The following is a 23288-nucleotide window of genomic DNA, read 5'->3' on the forward strand; positions in this document are numbered from 1 at the left end:
TGCTTTCAATAAGCAATGGGTGATATCGCAGCCAGATAGAACATGCTGCGATCTGTTTCTCACATAGCACCGTGCTGCTATGTGGGATAATATCGCTCATATGTATGAAACTATTAAAATGAATACGATTCATATTTGTGTGTCTCACAACGCAGAAATCTCGCCTGATCTTATCAGCCGTGTGAAACTGGCCTTATTCTTTAGTTGCGGGTTTGTAACTATTTGCAACCTCCGTCCCCCGGAGACTGAACCTAGCTATCAGGTATAAAGTTGTCTTCGGGTCCTTTTAGACGAGCTGATTATATTATTGTTCGACCGAGCGAATGGCGTCACCGCGGCCTCGTGCTCTCTGTTTAGACAGGCAGATCCATTGTTGAATCATTCAGTCTGTGTAAACGGAACGATAAGTAAAGGAGCCGATGGTGGCGTATATGCCTGCAGAAAATGAATGAAAAGCAAATGAATATCGTTTGTCGTCCAGTCGTTGGCTCGCGTTTAGACTCAACGATTTTTATTCACTTTCACTTGTTTGAACGATAATCGTTCTGCCTGTAGGCACCTTTAACCCTCTCCAATCCACTGTCTGACATCTAAAGACATTATGATTTAGGGCTGTACAGCTCCGATGTTGAAAGACGCCCGTTGGGGTTCTCTTACTGTATACTGCCAGCCTCTCTGCTGTCGGAGCCTATCCAACGTGTCATCTCATGTAGTACTGGCTTTAGCCAGCATATAGAGCCGTTGTATAGATATAGAGCTCTAAGGCCGGGCTCATACGGCCAAAAGTGTAAAACGCAGCGTGGAGCCGGCTGTGACCCTGCGTATGGCGGCAAAATTCTACTGCACATGACTGTGTACTCACGCACCCCACCATGCGCAGCACACCTATGTCTTTTTATACTCCCCTTAGTGATGATGCGTATACCCCTCGCCCGTATGCATGTAATTGTATATACATACGCGTATATATGCTTGGCAATAGAGAATAATGGGCTCTAACTCACGTATTAATTGTGCTTGTGTATTACGCAGTTCCTTCTGATAAGCGTAGAGCAATGTAAGTGATGTCGAGTTACCGTGTATCGCACGGCGTACAGATCCCATGTAATACGCTGTAAACATACGGATGTGTGACTAGCCCTGAGACAGGCTGTGAGGTAACAGCCATCGCAGGACCCTCAGCCACCAGCCATGGCTTCTTCATCTGCCCCAATAGGGCCACCAGCTGCTTCCCTACAGAATGGGGGCCGCTGCCGCAGTGTGTGAACGGCCGTAGGAAGGGGACTGCAGCCGTCTGTCGGGACATGTATTCTGTAGACGGCCCCTGTCGTGACATCCTCCAGGCTGGTGACAGAGCAGAGCCCTCCTCCTCGGCTGCCTCACTCTCCGCCTCAGTGCTACAGTCTCGGACAGAGGACATTACTCCGGTGATGGGAGCCGGGCTGCTGACAGGAGGATGCGGCAGTCATCACTGGCGGGAAACACGGTGAGCCGGGGGAGACGGGAGGATGAGCTGTGATATATCGTGTGTATCCTGACAGACAGACAGACTGCTGTGTGTATATACCGTATGTATGCATGGGGGTCGGGAGGACATGCCAGCCGTACGGCACGGGGGTAACAAGTTTGTCTAGTCAGCATGCAGCCCGGACTAGTTGTTGTACTTGGTTACCAAGGAGCAGGACTGTCAGCCACAACACAAGGCTACCTGAGGAGAGGAGGCTGCGGAGGGAAGCCCTGCACGAGGGGGTGTGAAAGCTGGCAGAGAGGTCAGGGGGTATGAGGGCTGGCATTGAGGTGAGGGGAGTATGAGGGCTGGAATGGAGGTGAGAGGGGTATGAGGGCTGGCATGGAGGTGAGAGGGGTATGAGGGCTGGCATGGAGGTGAGGGGGGTATGAGGGCTTGCATGGAGGTGAGGGGGGTATGAGGGCTGCCGTGGAGGTGAGGGGGATATGAGGGCTGGCATGGAGGTGAGGGGGTGTGAGGGATGGCATGGAGGTGAGGGGGTAGCAGGGCTGGCATGGAAGTGAGGGGGGTATGAGGGCTGGCATGGAGTTCAGGTGTGTGTGAGGACTGGCATGGAGATGAGAGGGGTATGAGGGCTGGCATGGAGGTGAGGGGGCTATGAGGGCTGGCATGGACGTGAGGGGGATATGAGGGCTGGCATGGAGGTGAGGAGGGTGTGAGGGCTCGCATGGAGCTGAGCGGGTATGATGACTAGCATAGAATTAGATCAACAGTTTAGGGACATGAAGTAATCCTGCTGTATTCCGCCCCTCAGGGTCCTGTAATGTAAGGCTGGGTTCTCACATCTCGCGGTTTGGCTGCAGCGAAAAAACGTGAGATTTCCTCCGGGAAAAGCGCTGCTTCAAAACCCGCGGCACTTTGCCGCAGGTTTTGAAGCGGCCTGGCTGGCGAATCCGCGCCGCAGCACCGGCTTAGCTGGCTTTGCCGCGACGGATTCGCTGTCCCGTGTGGACAAGGACAAGGACATGGACAACGCTGTCCGTGTTTTAATGTCATACGACCCCTTTATGTATGCTGAGTATATGGCCGGGCTCACACAGTGACATTCATACTCGCTGCGCCTGCCAATCCACACGCACATGTAATACACGTCCAGATAGAACATGCTGTGGATTTATTCTCTGCACCAGTAATACACGTGTGAAAACCCGCAGATGTTAGCGATCCAATACAAGTCAATGGGGTAACGACATCGCGAGCTGCATATAGGAGAAGTGCGCATGCACAATAATAATACACCCGTGTGACACCTGTATGACTTGAAACGCGATAGCGAAGCCCAAGCACTTTTACAACACTGTGGCTATGAATGTTTTGGGGTGAAAGTGAAGAATTCCTATCCTATCCTCTGCCAGGAAGTTAAGTTGACTAAAATATTTCTTTGGTAATTTTTAGAGACATGTTTTCACAATTAATGCTAATCTGTTAACCCCTTAGTGACCACTCCATAGTGTTTTTACGTCCTGCCTAAGTGATGTAATTCCCAGGGACGTAAAAACATGCTTCCTCTGGGGATTAAAGCCCTGCAGGCTCTGGACAACGCAGTTCCTGGCTGCCAGCTCCCGGAGATAACCGACAACCTGGAGCTGTCATGGGGGGCCGCAGGAAGCCCCCTTCCCACAGTCACACGATCGCCAGTATCGCCCGGATAACCCATGATCACATTAAGGTCAATGAAAAGTTTTAAAAAGTTAGTTTCAGCTCCCCTTACGGATCGAATCCGTAAGGAATGCTGAGAATACTCACCCCCTGTTTTCCGCATTTTCCTGCATCGTTCTCGTCTTCTAGGACCCAACGATGGTGTCTGCGCATGCGGGCCGCATGGCATTAGAAACTCCCTGCTCCCGGATAGTATGAGTAGCCGAGAGCACAGAGCTGTCACCGGAAGCTGCTGTATGTGGTACCCGGTCACTTCATTGCTGTTATCCAATGGATAACAGCGACCATGTAAAAGTTTTAAAAAGGTGTAAAAGAAAAGCTCTCCCCTCATGGATTATGTCCGTAATGGGAGATGAGATTACGTTCGGCCCTCGGATTTATATGTGGATCTTACCCTGGCTGTTGCGGACGCGCCCCTCGCCAAAATAGCGGACGCATGCACAAAAGCCGGGATAATATAAAATCCCCCCGCTCTTGGCTACCAAACGTTGCCGAGAGTCTGGAGATGCCACAGGGGGCCGTGGTCCTTGGTCACATGATCGCTGCTATCCAATGGATAACGGCGATCAAGATTTTTAAAAAGTTTCACCTCCCATCATGGATCTATACTTGTGACTCGGCTTTTTAAGAGATAAAAAGTTATGGCGGTCAGAAGACGGCAACAGAAAATACTATATTATTAAAGAAGACATTTTATTATTAAAATTAGTAAAGAAAAAAAACGTATATATTTCTGCGGGCTGTACCGAAAGTGCAGAAGTGGTCATAAATTCTTTATTAATTGATGTAGATTGTTCAACTTGCACATGTAGTTGGAGGGACTCTTCCTCTATACGGGGCCTTCAGAATCTTGTTCTTCCTTGCAGGTCAGTAATGGATTCCAAACAGAAACAACGTGCTGTCATAGAGTTCTTGATGAAGGAAGGATGAAGGCTGTCCGACATCCACAAAAGGCTGCAGAATGACACCATTGACAAGAGGAATGTTCACAGGTGGATGAAGAGGTTTACAGAAGGTGAAACCAGCACTGAAGACAAACCACACAGTGGGAGACCATCAGCTGCGACCACTGACACAAATCGTCAGCGAGTGGATGAGTTGATTCACGGCTGGACTAATGGGTTGAGGCCAAACAGTGACCTCCAGGACTGCCAAGTCTGGTAATATTCCCAACTAGTAATAACACGATTATGTGTTACAAGTACAAGTAAATCAATAATTCATCTGTGCACCAAAATGGATCTATTAGCCCCTTCTCCTATAAACAGTATATAAACAGATTAAAATGGAATGTGTAGGCCCTGTAAGAATGGTAGAGGGTGATGGGGAGAAAGCAAATCTGTTAAAAGGTTTATTCCCCAGTGCATTCACACAAGAAAATAAAATGTTAGATGAAATGCAGAGTGATTTTTTCTTGGACATAGAGTGACCAAAAAGGCGCAATTGTGGCATTGTGTAATTTCTTTTTTCTGACCGCGTCCACCCTGCAGGATAGATAATGCATTATTTTTTAGATCAGACTTTTACATCAGTGGCGGTACCAAATATATTTGGGGGGGGGGGTTTGCTTGTATTTTTTAATTATAAATACAAGAAAAGTTTTTTTTTTTTTAACTTTTAGTATGTTTTTTACAATAAATTTTTTTTTGTCCCCTTAGGGTACTTGAACTTGAGGTTGTTTAATCGACTTTAACATTTGATGGAATACTTATTGCTGTATATGGTATTTTTATCAGCATTCTATTATGACGGGCCACAGGGAGCCCTGAGGGCTTCAAAAGGCCTTGGGCTGCCATGACAAGCGAACAGCACCTCGCAATCTCATCACGAGGGCGCCGTTCGGGACTCTCAATCTCCGATTGGATATTTATAGGGTTAACCGTCGGTGTTAGCGCTCACGCTGATCATGGCAGTTGTGGTGAATTATCAGCTGTCAAAAAAAGTCGGTATTCACCATCTCTGGAGTAAAATTGGCTCCCAGTCCCGCTCCACACAAACCTTCCCCAGGAGGGCGTATATATACGCCCTTGATGGTGAAGGTGTTCAATTTTAAAACATCTGTCTTCGGTAGACCATCCCTTTTTTTTTTTTTATAGAAATCAATTGTGATCAGCCCTGATCCGGCTGCTCTGATGCCCGGTAATGTCATGTATTTATGGGTTGTGCTGCCAATGCAGAAATTGATCTTATACAGCGACACACATACAGAAGGATCCGGAGCCGGGAGCCACCTTCTATGACATCCATAGAGATTATAGTCAGGGGTTTATGTTTGGTCAATTTCACTTTTGCAGTCTCTTAAAGGGATTGTCCAAGAGTTTAAGAAATAAAGCTAACAGTAAAATGTTATAAAAATAGCAATCATTACACTTCCGTTAAATCACCCAGCACTCTGGTGCCGATGCTCCTGGGGTCCCAGCCATTCTTTATTCTCCTGGTGCAGTGATGCACTATACTTCTGGTTAACAACCTCAGCCAATCCGAGGCCTCAGTAGACATGTGCCATACATGCTAGCGAGGCCAGTGATTGGTTGTAGTGGTCACATGGCTGTGGTAGTCACATCGACAAGCCAATCGCTCTAGTATCTTTGGCTGTCATGAATGGAGAGGTAGTGCACACGCATGACCACCGGTCCGAACATTCATGGACATGTGAAAGTTCCTGATTTCTTTATCGTTGGGATCCACGCAGTCAGACCCTTGCCAATCAGATGCTTATTCTTTATCCCTAGGACATTCCCTTTAATCATATCTTAGAAGTTACCCATATCTTCCTGCAGAGAGGTCTTTAATATCTTTTACACCCCTTACATGCCCTAACACAGCAGAAGACCGGGATATTGGCGTGTAGAATGACTTTTCCCGGCGCGGATCATACAGCAGCTATATGGACAGTCCCTCTACGGGGATCACTGCTCTCACACCCTCGGTGTATATATATTTGCAGTATTTAATCATCTTAGAGGGCATTAGGCTTGAAATGATTAAACCCATTATACAGCATTTACCTGTTTAGAACGTTTATAGTGTTCTTGCTGATGGTTTTGTTGCCTTTCGTACAAGTCCGGGGTTAGAGTATATTAGAAGCATCTTGGATAGTACTAGGTAGCAGTTACGTCTTTGATATATAAAGTACTGGCGCATCGCTCACACGGATGACTATATTTACGGATATTTCACTCTATACACCGCGGCTGCAGGAAATGCGCTTTCAACAGTAATTGTCTGCTTGGCATAAATAATACTGCATATCCTGGCCTGCCAATCTTTGTCAGAATTGCTAATGAGATTTACAGGTTTTAGCATTGCAAGAAAGCATGCAAGTCTCTTCTAAATCCTACCTCTCTGTCTTTTCAGGCAGCTTAAGGACAGGACCCATGAGAAGAGATTGAAAGCGGCAGTGCAGTCGTGAGTGGTCTGCTGTTGTTTTGGTGCCAGTGACTCAAGCATCAGCCGCCTAGTGGGAATAGGAGGTAGAGCATGCTTCAGGAGAGCCGTGCAAGATATTGTGTGACATCTTAAGAGCTAAACTTGGAGTCAACATTCCTATAGCTAAGGATACCCTGAAGAGTCAACATGGCCACCTCACGGCTCGCGAACAGAAGCACCAGGGACATCGCAAATGTGATGCAAAGGTTGCAAGGTAAGTGACCGTCAAATAAACTGACCTTTAGCGCATTATCACTTTAGAATACGCCTCTGCTCTGACAATCGTAGCTGGAGCCGTCCAGGTGTCATGGAAGCCAGAGGCCTTTTTTTCATGCACCCACAGAAAATAGTGGGCATTCTTAAACAAAATCACTCAAAATAGAACCTGCTGCAATATTTTTAATCTTCACCATTGGTACGAGCAAAAAAAATTCACAGGAGCGTATATCGGCCGCCGTTTTCACGGCCGGCGATATACACTACCATCTGAGCTTTCTTCCCCTTTTCCTCCCTCTCACCGGCTCTCTACATCTCTACTCCCTTCTGACTGTTTGCAATGGGAGGGGTGAGACGGAGGTGGAGCTAAGCTGCTGCCCCCTCCCCACCTGTTCTCCACAGCCATTGCAAACAGCCGGAGGAGAGGAGAGGGCGTGAGTCGGGAAGGGGGAGGGAAAGTGGAAGACAGCTCAGATGGTAGCATATATCCGCCGGTCGTGAACACGACGCATGGCTATCATAGATAGTAAACAAAAATTATTTTAAAAATTGGTAAAAGAACAAAACAATACAATAAAATTATACACGTAAAAAAGAAAATGACCCAAAGCCGACACCAACCCAAACCGTCATCGTATGCATCCTGTAATCCGAAGCTATACAAAAAATATATTTCTAAACATCCAAAACAAAATGAGGAACCCATTCCTGTACTTTATTTAAGCGTAAATATACTAAGAAAAAAACAGGTATAAATTTCAAAAAATCATTTTTTTTAGATTTTTACCGCCAATAAAACAAAAAAAAATAGAAAAAAAAGTCATTGAAAAAAGATATAAAAATAGCCCTGTATGTCAGGGGAAAAATTATGTTGGTAGCTGAAGGAAAAACAATAGGGCAGTAAAACCAGCACATGGGTAAATTCCTTAAAAAGTGTCTGGTCCCTAAGGTGCATAACAGCCTGTTCCTTAAAGGGTTTTACTAATTAAAACCCGATAATCGCACATTTTATTTTTGTAATCTGTTTTTATTTTCCGATTTGTAGATTTTTCTTCAATTCTATTATCAGTGCATGACTATGGGGGTGCCCATTCTGCATTCAACAGCATTTAGAGATACTCTTTACAGCAGCCTCATGGATCATTTACACAACGGACAGAAGGGGACTCATTGCTTCTATGGGAGACTGTTCTAGACATGTGCTTTGATATGTTCAAAGGTAATTTCGCAGGGAGGGGGAAGAGGTGAGCTGTGACCATTACCTATTTTAAATGGTACACCCTGTTTTTTCTACATGTATTGTAGGTGTTACCTTTCATTGCAATCCTGCCTGTGATAATAGTGACTGCTGAAAAGTTTTCCGTACAGAACAGGAAAAATTGGGCTGATGATCAGTATGAAAATATAGGATTTTAGGGATTTTTTTTTTAAATACAATTAGTGACCAATTCTTTTCTTTTTTAAAGGTCACCAAAAAATCTTATGATTCTTAAAATTCTAAACATGCTCATTAGTCATTGTGTCCCCTGTATCAGCCCCAGCAGTAATAGTATTACTATTGAGGCCTCTGTGCGGGTCACTGTTATTACTGAGGCCACTGTGGGGAGTCACTATTATTACTGAGACCAATACAGGGGACAGTATTACTACTGAGGCCACTGAGGGTCACTATTATTACTGAGGCCAATAGAGGGGACAGTATTACTTCTGAGGCCACTGAGGGTCACTGTTATTACTAAGCGCAACAGTAGAGGGGACAGTATTACTACTCAGGCCTCTGTGGAGGTCACTATTACTACTGATGTCAATATAGAGGACAGTATTACTACTGAGGCCACTGTGCGGGTTACCGTTACTGCTGAGGCCAATATATATATATATATACCGTGTTTCCCCGATAGTAAGACACCCCCGATTGTAAGACGTATCGGGGGTGTCAGGGGGGTCGGCCAATGTAAGCCGTACCCCGAAAGTAAGACATACCGTAGAAAAAAAAAATCATTACTCACCTCCCCCGGCGTTCCGTCGCGCTCCGGCAGGATGTCGCTCGCTCCTCGTCCCCGGCGCAGCATTGCTTTCTGAATGCGGGGGCTTGAAATCCCCGCCTCCAGAAAGCTAATGATTTTTTTTTATTATAAGACATACCCCGAAAGTAAGACATAGTCTGGCTTTTGGGGATAAAAAGAAAGTAAGACACTGTCTTACTTTCGGGGAAACACGGTATATATATATATATATATATATAACATTATTACTACTGAAGCCACTGCGGGGGTCACTATTATTACTGGGGCTGATATAAGGGACACTATTACTACTGAGGCTGATGTAGCGGACACTTTTACTACTGACGCCACTATGAGGGTCACTATTACCACTGAGGCCAACACAGGGGACAGTATTACTACTCAGGCCTCTGTGGGGGTCACTATTACTACTGATGTCGATACAGAGGACAGTATTACTAATGAGGCCACTGTGGAGGCTACTGTTACTGCTGGGGCCAATAAAGGTGACATTATTGCTACTGAAGCCACTGTGGAGGTCACTATTACTCCTGGGGCTGATATAGGGGACAATATTACTACTGAGGCCATTGTGGGGGACAATATTACTACTGAGGCCATTGTGGGGGACAATATTACTACTGGGGCTGATATAGGGCAAGCACTATTACTATTGATGCCACTTTGCAGAATACCTTAAGCTGACTTAGGTTATGTTTATACTTGGCGGAAATGCTGTGGAATGTGGCAAATTATGCAGCATTCCCGCTTCCAGATACAGCCATTTAAAGCTGTTTTATTTCTCTTCAGCGCCGTAGAAATATGGCGCTGCATTAGAAGTCCGTCACAGGTCTCTTCTGCCAGAGGGAGCGGGTGCTCAGCTGTCAGATAATGGCTGAGCATTTGTTCTAACAGTGGGGACTGAAGATACCTTTTGTTACACGCTATTTAGCTCTTTGCACGTTGCAGTGTAACCGCGGAATATAAGAAGCAGAAAAAGGAAGGGGGCTCCCTCTGTCACCCATTGGACCCCCGTAATGTGATTACGAGGTCTCAGTGGGTTGCTATGGAACCCAGAAACTTGGATGTAGCCTCCAGGTCTGTGGCTGAGGAGGCTCAGCCTCTACTAACCTCATAGGCTTTCTAATGCACTACTATACTGGAGTGCAGGAATTACCTATATTGACACCGGCATGCGTCTGTCATGTTGTGCTACTGGGACCTGTAGTGCTACGGGTTTCCAGCAGCACGTTTCCAGAAGTGTGGGATGATTGAGCTGGCTGGGTGTATATTGCTCCAGCTAGCCAACCTCCATCGGTCTGTTGCACATATATACCAGCCCCTCTTACTAGAGGGTTCTAGTCATTTGTCATTTATATCATTCCCTCTCAGAACTGTGGAGCTTGGCATCATGCATGTTCTGCTTTGGTGTTATTGCACACATGAGGTTCTGGGTAGGATTCCCTTGTCTCTTTGTTTGTGTGAACAGTGACATGTTCAAAGTCTGTATGTAGGTGTTTACACATTAGGTGTGAATTGTCCAGTTCAGTGTGTGTTCCTGCCTGTCACCATATAGACAACGTGGTTTTGTGGGCTTACGTATTCTGGCCAAAATACAATCCCTTGTGTGTACTAACTTGTTAGATATTTCCATCTGTCTGGGTGTTGTAGTACATTGGTGAGTATTTTGGCGCTTATCGTTCAGCGTACGTGCATGCACCGACATTTATGAATTACTGCATATTTACTGTGAATGGAGGCGCGTGGGCCGGAAAGATCCCCAGCTGCCTACACCTCCATTCACTGAGCGATGATCAGGCCTCATGCAGAGTGCTGGGTCGGATTCCGCTGCGGGAATTCTCACAGTGGGATGCGAGCCGTGCTCCTGCAGTGACCCTCACGTCTTACTTCCTCCAGTGTCTACTCCGCTCTGCTGTGTGCCGTCTGCCGACAGCATGGGTGGGTGCCAGGAAGCCAACGGCGGTACATAAATATATCCCATTGCATTGCCCATCACAGCTGAGGTAATGTCATGTTTAAAGGGGTTGTCCCACGCCGAAACGGGTTTTTTTTTTCAACCCCCCCATTCGGCGCGAGACAACCCCGATGCAGGGGTTAAAAAAGAACACCGGACAGCGCTTACCTGAATCCCCGCGCTCCGGTGACTTCTTACTTACCTGCTGAAGATGGCCGCCGGGATCCTCTCCCTCGGTGGACCGCAGGGCTTCTGTGCGGTCCATTGCCGATTCCAGCCTCCTGATTGGCTGGAATCGGTACGTGACGGGGCGGAGCTACACGGAGCTACATGGAGCCCCATTGATAAAAGAAGAAGACCCGGACTGCGCAAGCACGTCTAATTTGGCCATTAGACGCCGAAGATTAGGCGGCTCCATGGAAACGAGGACGCTAGCAACGGAGGAGGTAAGTGAAAAATTTCTTATAACTTCTGTATGGCTCATAATTAATGCACAATGTACATTACAAAGTGCATTAATATGGCCATACAGAAGTGTATAGACCCACTTGCTTTCGCGGGACAACCCCTTTAATGCAGGTGGGTCTCGGCCCACACTGCATGCCCCAGTCAGACTAGGGTTCTTTAGAAGTGGACACATGCAGTTACAACCCCGTGTGCAATATCCCATTGCAGTGCCCAGCAGAGCTGATGTAACGGCAGCTTTAATGCAGGTGGGCAAAAAATTAATTGGATTATACTGTAGGCGAGGGACCCAAAAAATTGGTGTACCAACAGTACTAATGTACGTCAGAAAAATTGCCCATGCCCAACCAAGAGGGAAGGTGAAACCCATTAATAGCTTTGGTTAATGTGGCTTAATTTGTAACTAGGCCTGGAGGCAGCCCAGTTAAAATAAAAATTGGTTCAGGTGCAAGTTTCAACGCTTTAATGAGCATTGAAACGTATAAAAATTGCTTACAAAAATTATATGACTGAGCCTTGTGGGCCTAAGAAAAATTGCCCGTTCGGCGTGATTACGTCAGGTTTCAGGAGGAGGAGGAGGAATATTATACACAGATTGATGAAGCAGAAATGTCCCCGTTTTGGATGGTGAGAGAGAACGATGCTTCCATCCGCGGGTGCAGCCAACGTATTGCTTAGGTATCGCTGCTGTCCGCTGGTGGAGAAGAGAAGTCTGGGGAAATCCAGGCTTTGTTCATCTTGATGAGTGTAAGCCTGTCGGCACTGTCGGTTGACAGGTGGGTACGCTTATCCGTGATGATTCCCCCAGCCACACTAAACACACTCTCTGACAAGACGCTAGCCGCAGGACAAGCAAGCACCTCCAGGGCATACAGCGCGAGTTCAGGCCACGTGTCCAGCTTCGACACCCAGTAGTTGTAGGGGGCAGAGGCGTCACCGAGGACGGTGCTGCAATCGGCTACGTACTCCCTCACCATCCTTTTACAGTGCTCCCGCCAACTCAGCCTTGACTGGGGACCGGTGACACAGTCTTGCTGGGGAGCCATAAAGCTGGCAAAGGCCTTGGAGAATGTTCCCCTGCCTGCGCTGTACATGCTGCCTGATCTCTGCGCCTCCCCTGCTACCTGGCCCTCGGAACTGCGCCTTCTGCCACTAGCGCTGTCGGATGGGAAGTTTACCATCAGTTTGTCCACCAGCGCCCTGTGGTATAGCATCATTCTCGAACCCCTTTCCTCTTCGGGAATGAGAGTGCAAAGGCTCTCCTTATACCGTGGATCGAGCAGTGTGTACACCCAGTAATCCGTAGTGGCCAGAATGCGTGTAACGCGAGGGTCATGAGAAAGGCATCCTAACATGAAGTCAGCCATGTGTGCCAGGGTACCTGTACGCAACACATGGCTGTCTTCACTAGGAAGATCACTTTCAGGATCCTCCTCCTCCTCCTCCTCAGGCCATACACGCTGAAAGGATGACAGGCAAGCAGCATGGGTACCGTCAGCAGTGGGCCAAGCTGTCTCTTCCCCCTCCTCCTCATCCTCCTCATGCTCCTCCTCCTCCTGAACGCGCTGAGATATAGACAGGAGGGTGCTCTGACTATCCAGCGACATACTGTCTTCCCCCGACTCTGTTTCCGAGCGCAAAGCGTCTGCCTTTATGCTTTGCAGGGAACTTCTCAAGATGCATAGCAGAGGAATGGTGACGCTAATGATTGCAGCATCGCCGCTCACCATCTGGGTAGACTCCTCAAACTTTCCAAGGACCTGGCAGATGGCTGCCAACCAGGCCCACTCTTCTGTAAATAATTGAGGAGGCTGACTCCCACTGCGCCGCGCAAGTTGGAGTTGGTATTCCACTATAGCTCTACGCTGCTCATAGAGTCTGGCCAACATGTGGAGCGTAGAGTTCCACTGTGTGGGCACGTCGCACAGCAGTCGGTGCACTGGCAGATTAAACCGATGTTGCAGGGTCCGCAGGGTGGCAGTGTGCATGTGTGATTTGCGGAAATGTGCGCAGAGCTGGCGCACCTTTCCGAGCAGGTATGACAAGTGGGGGTAGCTTTTCAGAAAGCGCTGAACCACCAAATTAAACACATGGGCCATGCATGGCACGTGCGTGAGGCTGCCGAGCTGCAGAGCCACCACTAGCTTACGGCCGTTGTCACACACGACCATGCCCGGTTGGAGGCTCAGCGGCGCAAGCCAGCGGTCGGTCTGCTCTGTCAGACCCTGCAGCAGTTCGTGGGCCGTGTGCCTCTTCTCTCCTAAGCTGAGTAGTTTCAGCACGGCCTGCTGACGCTTGCCCACCGCTGTGCTGCCACGCCGCGTGACACCGACTGCTGGCGACGTGCTGCTGCTGACACATCTTGATTGCGAGACAGAGGTTGCGTAGGAGGAGGAGGGTGGTTTAGTGGAGGAAGCATACACCCCCGCAGATACCACCACCGAGCTGGGGCACGCAATTCGGGGGGTGGGTAGGACGTGAGCGGTCCCAGGCTCTGACTCTGTCCCAGCCTCCACTAAATTCACCCAATGTGCCGTCAGGGAGATATAGTGGCCCTGCCCGCCTGTGCTTGTACACGTGTCTGTTGATAAGTGGACCTTGGCAGTAACCGCGTTGGTGAGGGCGCGTACAATGTTGCGGGAGACGTGGTCGTGCAGGCCTGGGACGGCACATCGGGAAAAGTAGTGGCGACTGGGAACCGAGTAGCGCGGGGCCGCCGCTGCCATCATGCTTTTGAAAGCCTCTGTTTCCACAAGCCTATACGGCAGCATCTCTAGGCTGATCAATTTTGCAATGTGCACGTTTAACGCTTGAGCGTGCGTGTGCGTGGCGTCGTACTTGCGCTTGCGCTCAAACTGTGGCGCTAGCGACGTCTGGACGCTACGCTGAGAGACATTGCTGGATGGGGCCGAGGACAGCGGAGGTGAGGGTGTGGGTGCAGGCCAGGAGACGGTAGTGCCTGTGTCCTGAGAGGGGGGTTGGATCTCAGTGGCAGGTTGGGGCACAGGGGGAGAGGTTGGATCCTGGAGCCGTGCGGACATCAGTCATGACTGCAAATTCTGTCAAGGCAAAAGAAGGCATTACTGGTACCATGTACAACACATACTGAGGGGGTAATGCCAACCTGGCACCAGTGCAGGGCAGTTACCATTTTCTGAACTGAACAATTACTTATGAGAATGCAGTCAGATTTTCTTTTGATGATCACAAGATTCATTGCGAGTTGCCGTAATCTTACCATGACTGGAGAAAACACAGCTACACCCTACTGGCTCTGCTACATCCTTAGGTCTCTAGGAGTTTATAAACTTTTGGGCATAACACTTACCAGAGGATTGCACATGTGAAGGGATCTCTGCCTAAGGGCTTATTTAGACAACCGTATATATAATGTATACGGTGTCCTTGTCTGCAGGGGGGGTGAGGATGGAAGAGCCAGGAGCAGGAACTGAGCTCCTGCCCCCTCTCCGCCCCTTGCCACTATTTGCAATAGGAGAGGGCGAGACAGGGGCGCAGCTAAGTCCCGGTGCTTAGCTCCGCCCCCGCCCCTCCCATTGCAAATAGTGGTGAGGGGCAGGGAAGCGGTGGGAGCTCAGTTTCTGCTCCTGGCTCTTCCATCCTCGCCACCCTGCAGACAAGGACACCGTATATCGGCTCGGCGTGAAAACCGAGCCGATATAAGGTCGTCTGAAATAGTCCTAAGGGACTCAGTCCCAGGAAATTACAGGCATCTGCGTACTTTTTCACTGTGGGAAATGTGCTCTTTTGTAAATGTGCTCTGATGTGTTTTTCATCTGCTGCACTATGTTTTTTGTATAGTCGAGTCGCTCGGTCTTGTTTCTACTTGGAAGGTTTGGCTTTTTGGCCACAATTCATCCATGAAGATCACTTCTGACCAGACTTCTCTGAACAGTAGATGGGTGTACCTGGGTCTCACTGGTCTCTACTAGTTCTGAGCCGATGGCACTATTGGGTATTTTCCGATTTGGAAGGGAAGTAAGCATGTGTCTTTCATCTACTGCATCAACCTCCCTTAGCCGACCACTGCATCTACACTCCTCAATGTTGGCCCTTTTTTTTGCCCTTTCAAAAAAAACCTTGAACAGCACATGTTAAAACTCCATTTTATTTTGAAATCTTTATTTTGAAAACTGGGAAAATAAGGATTCCGAATCTGGCACTCAATGTCCTCCGCTTGTTCCAGCTGCAATCTGACAGGGAAGATGAATCTGTATGGCATCTGGACAGCTCTCTTCCCTCGTAGAACTTCAGGCTGGGGTTGGGGTCCTTCCTCTTCCTCATGACTCTTCCAGGCTGCAAGAAAATGAAACCCAAATGATTTGAATGACCTCATTAAGATTCTCAAGTGCATAACTGCCAGCACCCAGTCTTTGGTGGCCCTGGCGACCCCGCAATATCCAGAGGCCCTGGCGACCCGGTGACATTTAAAGGCCCTGGTGATATAGTTCCCATTCCTTTGTGGTATATTGATAGCTAGAGCTCCCAGTCTTCTGTAGCACATCGGTAACTGGAGCTCCCTGGTGGTTCAGCCATGCGCACAGCACCAGCTCCTACCATAGTTTATTACATACCAATAAGTGGATAATTTCACATACCTGCTTGTTTCTCCATCTGCACCAAAGTATCTTCTGTGGGGGCTCGTCCAGTAGCTTCTCTGCCAGATGACAACCACGAGCCTTCAGTAATCTGCCAAAAACTTTTTCAGGTTATATCACAATACCAAATAAGACGATGCAACCAGAAAATCAGCATTAACATCCTACGTTCTCGATCCATCAGCCCCATACCTTACATGTGGTTGGGAGATCAATTCATTTCCACAATTATTAGTCCACCATAGTAGATACAATACATAGGTGGATACAGTAGTTCCTTTCCTATTCCTATGTATTGTGGACTTGACAGCTGATGACCCCGGTGAAGAGAGCTAAAAGGTGGATCCTATATTTGTCAATGAAATGATTAGCCAATAGCCATGCATTGGCTGTTGGTTGTCCCTCTGTGTCACAGGGAATATATGAACCAGGTGAACACTACAAATTTGCTGGGGAAAAAAAGGTGTCTACCTGAAAAGGAAATCCCCCTTAAAATTTGAAAAAAATTGCGCCCCCTAGTCAGAATTAGCCGCCTCCCGGCTTGTCCCAGTTTTTCCTGGCAAGAGACCATCTCTTAGGTATTCCAATCCCCTTGCTGACGTGATTCATTAGTGACCCGGTTATACATTTCATTTAAAGGCTTTTTCTGAGTCAGGCAAGTGTTTATTTTTTGCGCGGGCAAAAAAAGCGCTTCTAAAATAACCAATGGGTTCCTATAGAAGGGCTCACATCAAAGAATGTAGTTGCGTAAAACGGTTCGCACACCTAACAAAGATAGGACATGCTGCAGGTCACATGCAGCTCTGCGGTGTGCACCAAACATAGGACCTGTCCTATTTTTGGTGTGTTCTGTGCAGGAGTTTCCATTGACCCCTATGGGAGCAGGAGCTTATGCAGGACATTTAAAACCTGCTGTCCAGACGCACATTTTAAATGACTGCTGTAAACTCCTATTAGTCCTCGCGGAGATGAGGAGACTCCCTGAGGGTTCCCTTAATCCCTGTGGGGACTAACAGGAATTTACAACAGGACATTTACAATGTGCTTCTCGGCAGCATGTTTTAAAATGTCCTGCTGTAACCAGCGGGGTATTCCTCCAGCTCTGCTGGTGGGCAATTCCCCAGCAGTTCAGAGCAGTAGGGGACTCTCTCCCCCAGGGATTTCCATATAGCAGGAATACAGAGGGGGTGGAGTTACGGGGCTTTCCGGAGGGCTTTCCAGAAAGCGTGGGTGGAGGGGGTGGGGCTAGAGGATCCACGCTCTAGCCCCACCCTCTATATATTTGCTATGGGAAATCTGAGAGAAGCCCTATAGCTCCACCCACTCTCTAGCCCCACCAACTCTCTCTGCGCTATGGGGATATTTAAAGCCCTTCCCTGAAAATCACTGCAGGGGTTGCTGGCAGCCCATTGCTTGCAATGGGGCCATCGGCAGCAGTTGCAGCCCCATTGAAGGCAATGGGCACAGACCTGCATTCATGCATGTTTGTGCACATACATGGGTACACACTTTTGTGCGCACCTATGCACGGCACACGCACACGCTCGTGTGAAGCCACCCTTAGAGTGTGTTCACACAGGACAGAAATGCTGCAGAACATCTGCAGCATCTTACAGTACGAGCGTTATGGATAGGATTTCAAAAAATTCCATCCACAGGCTGCAAAAAAAGTGCAGCATAAATTGACCCGTGCCACGGATTTTACATCTACAGCAGGTCAATTCATACTGGGCATGTTCACACTTTCATATGAAGGGCTGAAATCCGTGGCAAATCTACATCAAAACCTGCGCCATTTAGCACGGATTTGGTGCGAATCTTGTAGCTGCAGAAAATCCAGTGAATTTGCAATGTGTGAAGAAACCAGAAAGCTGGAAAAGTCTCAAAACACATCCAAGAAACATTCGCTGTTTTTCAACTTTAGGCCACTCCCACACAAACGTTTATAAACACGCTGCGTTTTTCAGCGTTGAGAGCAGCGTCTTTACAGCATATTTTCTGTAGTAACACCGATGACATCACTTTTTTCTCTCTCCCAGCGGCATTACAAGAGTAAAAAACACACTCCAGAAACACGCTGCAACGCATGAAAGTAGAACATGCAGCGTTACTTTTAGCGACCGTTATAAAAGCCAAATGATCTTTTTGCCACACACAATGAATCGCAGTGCGGGCATCTTTTTTTGTTTTTCGACACACATGGCTAATTGCAGCACAAGCACATTTCTTTTTTTTGCCATACACTGCCAATCGCACTGCGGGCATCTTTTTTTTTTGTCACACAGCCAATCGCAGTGCGGGCATCTTTTTTTTCCTTCTTGCCACACACAGCCAATCGCACTGCGGGCATCTTTTTTTTTTCTTTGTGCCACACACAGCCAATCGCACTGTGGGCATGTTTTTTTCTCTTTTTGCCACACACAGCCAATCGCACTGCGGGCATCTTTTTTTTTGCTTTTTGCCACACACAGTCAATCGCATCACAGACACCCTTTCTTTTCCACACACTGCCAATCGCACTGCGGGCATCTTTTTTTTTTCTTTTTGCCACACACAGCCAATCGCACTGCAGGCATCTTTTTTTTTCTTTTTGCCACACACAGCCAATCGCACTGCGGGCATCTTTTTTTTTGCTTTTTGCCACACACAGTCAATCGCATCACAGACACCCTTTCTTTTCCACACACTGCCAATCGCACTGCGGGCATCTTTTTTTTTTCTTTTTGCCACACACAGCCAATCGCACTGCGGGCATGTTTTTTTATTTTTGCCACACACAGCCAATCGCACTGCGGGCATGTTTTTTTTTTCTTTTTGCCACACACAGCCAATCGCACTGCGGGCATATTTATTTTTTGCCACACACAGCCAATTGCACTGCGGGCATCTTTTTTTTTTTTTGCTTTTTGCCACACAGTCAATCGCATCACAGACACCATTTCTTTTCCACACACTGCCAATCGCAATGCGGGCATCTTTTTTTTTTCCTTTTTGCCACACACAGCCAATCGCACTGCGGGCATCTTTTTTGTTTTTTCTTTTTGCCACACACAGCCAATCGCACTGCGGGCATGTTTTTTTTCTTTTTGCCACACACAGCCAATCGCACCACAGACATCCTTTTTTTTCCACACACAGCCAATCGCACTGCGGGCATCTTTTTTTTAATTTTTGCCACACACAGCCAATCGCACTGCGGGCATCTTTTTTTTTTCTTTTTGCCACACACAGTCAATCGCATCACAGACACCCTTTCTTTTCCACACACTGCCAATCGCACTGCGGGCATCTTTTTTTTTTCTTTTTGCCACACACAGCCAATCGCACTGCAGGCATCTTTTTTTTTCTTTTTGCCACACACAGCCAATCGCACTGCGGGCATCTTTTTTTTTGCTTTTTGCCACACACAGTCAATCGCATCACAGACACCCTTTCTTTTCCACACACTGCCAATCGCACTGCGGGCATCTTTTTTTTTTCTTTTTGCCACACACAGCCAATCGCACTGCGGGCATCTTTTTTTTTGCTTTTTGCCACACACAGTCAATCGCATCACAGACACCCTTTCTTTTCCACACACTGCCAATCGCACTGCGGGCATCTTTTTTTTTTCTTTTTGCCACACACAGCCAATCGCACTGCGGGCATGTTTTTTTTATTTTTGCCACACACAGCCAATCGCACTGCGGGCATGTTTTTTTTTTCTTTTTGCCACACACAGCCAATCGCACTGCGGGCATATTTATTTTTTGCCACACACAGCCAATTGCACTGCGGGCATCTTTTTTTTTTTTGCTTTTTGCCACACAGTCAATCGCATCACAGACACCATTTCTTTTCCACACACTGCCAATCGCAATGCGGGCATCTTTTTTTTTTCCTTTTTGCCACACACAGCCAATCGCACTGCGGGCATCTTTTTTGTTTTTTCTTTTTGCCACACACAGCCAATCGCACTGCGGGCATGTTTTTTTTCTTTTTGCCACACACAGCCAATCGCACCACAGACATCCTTTTTTTTCCACACACAGCCAATCGCACTGCGGGCATCTTTATTTTAATTTTTGCCACACACAGCCAATCGCACTGCGGGCATGTTTTTTTTTTTTTTTTGCCATACACAGCCAATCGCACTGCGGGCATATTTATTTTTTGCCACACACAGCCAATCGCACTGCGGGCATCTTTATTTGTTTTGCTTTTTGCCACACACAGTCAATCGCATCACAGACACCATTTCTTTTCCACACACTGCCAATCGCACTGCGGGCATCTTTTTTTTTCCTTTTTGCCACACACAGCCAATCGCACTGCGGGCAGGTTTTTTGTTCTTTTTGCCACACACAGCCAATCGCACCACAGTCATCCTTTTTTTTCCCACAAACAGCCAATCGCACTGCGGGCATCTTTTTTTTCTTTTTGCCACACACAGCGAATCGCCCCATAGACACTTTTTTTTTCACACACAGCCAATCGCACTGCGGGCATTTTTTTTTCTTTTTGCCACATACAGCCAATCGCACTGCGGGTATCTTTTTTTTTTTGCTTTTTGCCACACACAGTCAAACGCATCACAGACACTGTTTCTTTTCCACACACTGCCAATCGCACTGCGGGCATCTTTTTTTCTTTTTTTTCCTCCTTTTTGCCACACACGGCCAATCGCACTGCGGGCATCTGTTTTTCTTTTTTTCCTTTTTGCCACACACAGCCAATCACACTGCGGGCATGTTTTTTTTTTCTTTTTGCCACACACAGCCAATCGCACTGCGGGCATCTTTTTTTTTTTTTGCTTTTTGCCACGCACAGTCAATCCCATCACAGACACCATTTCTTTTCCACACACTGCCAATCGCACTGCGGGCATCTGTTTTTCTTTTTTTCCTTTTTGCCACACACAGCCAATCGCACTGCTGGCATCTTTTTTTTCTTTTTGCCACACAGCCAATCGCACTGTGGGCATCTTTTTTTTTTTCCTTTTTGCCACACACAGCCAATCGCATCACAGACACCCTTTCTTTTCCACACACTGCCAATCGCACTGCGGGCATCAATTTTTTTTCCTTTTTGCCACACACAGCCAATCGCACTGCGGGCATCTTTATTTTCTTTTTGCCACACACAGCCAATTTCACCATAGACAGACTTTTTTTGCCACACACAGCCAATCGCACTGCGGGCATGTTTTTTTTTCTTTTTGCCACACACAGCCAATCGCACTGCGGGCATGTTTTTTTTAATTTTTTTGCCACACACAGCCAATCGCACTGCGGGCATCTTTTGTTTTTCTTTTTGCCACCCACAGCCAATCGCACTGTTGGCATGTTTTTTTTTTTTTGCCACTCACAGCCAATCGCACTGTGGGCATCTTTTTTTTTTTTGCTTTTTGCCACACACAGCCAATCGCATCACAGACACCCTTTCTTTTCCACACACTGCCAATCGCACTGCGGGCATCTTTTTTTTTTTTCCTTTTTGCCACACACAGCCAATCGCACTGCAGGCATCTTTTTTTTTTTTCTTTTTGCCACACACAGCCAATCGCACCATAGACACCCTTTCTTTTGCCACACACAACCAATCGCACTGCGGGCGTCTTTCTTTTTTCTTTTTGCCACACACAGCCAATCGCAATGCGGGCATCTTTTTTTTTCCTTTTTGCCACACACAGCCAATCGCACTGCGGGCATCTTTTTTGTTTTTTCTTTTTGCCACACACAGCCAATCGCACTGCGGGCATGTTTTTTTTCTTTTTGCCACACACAGCCAATCACACCACAGACATCCTTTTTTTTCCACACACAGCCAATCGCACTGCGGGCATCTTTTTTTTTATTTTTGCCACACACAGCCAATCGCACTGCGGGTATGTTTTTTTTTTCTTTTTGCCACACACAGCCAATCGCACTGCGGGCATGTTTATTTTTTGCTTTTTGCCACACACAGCCAATCGCATCACAGACACCCTTTCTTTTCCACACACTGCCAATCGCACTGCGGGCATCTTTTTTTTATTTTTTTTGCCACACACAGCCAATTGCACTGCGGGCATCTTTTTTTTCTCTTTGCCACACACAGCCAATCGCACCACAGACATTCTTTGTTTCCACACACAGCTAATCGCACTGTGGGCATCATTTTTTTCCCCCACTCACAGCCAATCGCACTGCGGGTATCTTTTTTTTCTTTTTTCCACACACAGCCAATCGCATCACAGACACCCTTTCTTTTCCACACACTGCCAATCGCACTGCGGGCATCTTTTTATTTATTTTTTTCCTTTTTGCCACACACAGCCAATCGCACTGCGGGCAGGTTTTTTGTTCTTTTTGCCACACACAGCCAATCGCACCACAGTCATCCTTTTTTTTTCAACAAACAGCCAATCGCACTGCGGGCATCTTTTTTTTCTTTTTGCTACACACAGCGAATCGCACCATAGACACTTTTTTTTTTACACACAGCCAATCGCACTGCGGGCATTTTTTTTTTCTTTTTGCCACACACAGTCAAACGCATCACAGACACCCTTTCTTTTCCACACACTGCCAATCGCACTGCGGGCATCTTTTTTTTCTTTTTGCCACACACAGCCAATCGCACCACAGACATTCTTTGTTTCCACACACAGCTAATCGCACTGCGGTCATCATTTTTTTCCCCCACACACAGCCAATCGCACTGCCGGTATCTTTATTTTCTTTTTGCCACACACAGCCAATCTCACCATAGACAGACTTTTTTCGCCACACACAGCCAATCGCACTGCAGGCATGTTTTTTTGTTCTTTTTGCCACACACAGCCAATCGCACTGCGGGCATCTTTTAATTTTTTTCTTTTTGCCACACACAGCCAATCGCACTGCGGGCATCTTTTTTTTTTTCCTTTTTGCCACACACAGCCAATCGCACTGCGGGCATCTTTATTTACTTTTTGCCACACACAGCCAATCTCACCATAGACAGACTTTTTTTGCCACACACAGCCAATCGCACTGCGGGCATGTTTTTTTTTTCTTTTTGCCACACACAGCCAATCGCACTGCGGGCATGTTATTTTTTTTCTTTTTGCCACACACAGCCAATCGCACTGCGGGCATGTTTTTTTTTTCTTTTTGCCACACACAGCCAATCGCACTGTGGGCATGTTTTTTTTTTCTTTTTGCCACACACAGCCAATCGCACTGCGGGCATCTTTTTTTTTTCTTTTTGCCACCCACAGCCAATCGCACTGCGGGCATGTTTTTTTTTTTTTCTTTTTGCCACACACAGCCAATCGCACTGTGGGCATCTTTTTTTTTTTTTGCTTTTTGCCACACACAGCCAATCGCATCACAGACACCATTTCTTTTCCACACACTGCCAATCGCACTGCGGGCATCTTTTTTTTTTTC

Source organism: Eleutherodactylus coqui, chromosome 3 (assembly GCF_035609145.1).
Source record: "Eleutherodactylus coqui strain aEleCoq1 chromosome 3, aEleCoq1.hap1, whole genome shotgun sequence".
Taxonomy (NCBI): Eukaryota; Metazoa; Chordata; class Amphibia; order Anura; family Eleutherodactylidae; genus Eleutherodactylus; species Eleutherodactylus coqui.